The sequence below is a fragment of the Cryptomeria japonica genome, chromosome 3, assembly GCF_030272615.1.
Source record: "Cryptomeria japonica chromosome 3, Sugi_1.0, whole genome shotgun sequence".
NCBI lineage: Eukaryota > Viridiplantae > Streptophyta > Pinopsida > Cupressales > Cupressaceae > Cryptomeria > Cryptomeria japonica.
Window position 1 is genome coordinate 267,821,590 of NC_081407.1, and position 1,891 is coordinate 267,823,480.

The following is a 1,891-nucleotide window of genomic DNA, read 5'->3' on the forward strand; positions in this document are numbered from 1 at the left end:
TGAATGCTACACTCTGACATGATACAGGGGATTTTCTCTCAAGTTGCACTTCACTTCAGGAATTAACCTTTGAAAAATTCTCTATTTTGATTAGTTTTGACTGATGGGCTTTTCTACCAATGTTTCATATGCATCAAATGATTCTGGTTTGAACTTCAAGATTCTATCATCCTATGAAGAAGTCATTAAGAGAAGTTCTAAAATAAACAATTCCAGTTGATATTGATATTTTTGGTCCACAGAAGCAACTATGGACAAAATCCACTGCATGCTAAAGTTGTTGCTTAGAATTTATAAAGAAATCCAATTCCATCGCTAGCCTTTGAGGCGAGATTTGCATTTTTCTCTCACAATTAAACTTTAATTGTCCCTAAATCTCATGTTTGTTACTGAGAAAACTAAAATGAGAATTTAAGTGTTAAAATATGCAATGCCACAGAAACTATTAGAATACTTTTGGAGCATCTGGACTCATTTTTTCTTATTTCATAGTTGCAATGTCACGAGTTGTTTCCATGATTAGGGACACCTCATTATGAAAATCAACATTCATGTTTTCCCCTGCCTATCTTGGGTATGTTCCATTGGTTACATAAGTGTAAATTTGGGTAACTTAGACATTTGAGTAAAAAGTGTTTCTCATATTTTGCTGTATTGGTCATGCTTGGATATTTTTCAAACCTGATTTCACTTTTGGTGTAAGTATACCTTTTCACAATTTGCAGATCACAAATTTATCAAAAATCTAATCCAAAAGCAGCAGAGTATATAGTAAATATGGAAAATGGAGGTCTGTCACACACTTTTTGAGGAACTATATCATCTTTAATCTACTCTTCCTAACTGCTTTCATTCTTAGTGAGCCTAGTGCCATATTAGCCAGCAACAACTACTTGTATCTGCAATCAATTCGGAAAGCTACATATTATCTAGAAAATTTGGCATATGGTTGCATATGAGCTTGGAAGACAATGTGAAATGGTTTAATGTCATCATTTCTAATCGTTTATGTAGATTGCTAGTATATTTGCAAGAAAGAGAGCTGCAGCAGCTAGAAAAAGGGGAAGCAGAAGGAATTGTCACCCATGGATGCAACTCTAATCACACATTCTTTGTGAATTGTACTTCGAATATGGTTTTCTTTTTAATATAAAAGAGGGACATTGTTATGAATTGGAAAACATTCCCAAGGTTGTCAAGGAAGAAAATCCTCTGGTTGGTGAAACGAATGTGCACAAATAAATCAGTTCTTTTATGAGCTAAGATTTTAGCTCTAGTTTGGGTTAAATAAATGGTATCGTACAGAAAATGACATTTCTAATCGTAATTATGAAAAAAATATACACAGTCATTTCAAAAACAAAACAAGCAACATTATGGATTGTAAAAAACTTCAACTATTTTTCATCAAATACGCCGTACAAAAATCAGACTTTAAAAGTCTCTAAAATTTTAATGTTTATTTGACACATAGATACTAAAAATATTATCTTGTATCTGTTTAAATAACGTAGCCCGTCTAGCTCAGTTGGTAGAGCGCAAGGCTCTTAACCTTGTGGTCGTGGGTTCGAGCCCCACGGTGGGCGCAGCCTTAGATTTCATCTATTGAAGAGAAACTTTTTTTTTTGTTTCAGTTTCACTGTGGAAGTTCTACAGAGAATGTCTTTTTCTGAACAGGAGACATTTTGACAACTTTTTCTAGCTTAAAAACAGCCTAAACAAAGGTATAAATTAGAATCATTATAAGAACATCACTGCTCTATTCAAATTATACATATGCCACATTCTCAATTATGAAGATGATCATGATGTATGCATAAAAGGTGGTTCAAAACACACTCACATAATATAATGATATTTTAAATATGTCAAAGCAAGTGTATAAAGAGGA

General features: G+C 33.2%; 1 non-coding gene across 1 annotated transcript; it reads left to right on the top strand.

Annotated features, from left to right (window-relative positions):
- The first annotated feature begins 1,513 nt into the window (after positions 1 to 1,513).
- On the top strand, positions 1,514 to 1,586 carry TRNAK-CUU (transfer RNA lysine (anticodon CUU)). Its single transcript has one exon. It is a non-coding gene; the product is annotated as a tRNA-Lys (tRNA).
- Positions 1,587 to 1,891: the final 305 nt, after the last annotated feature.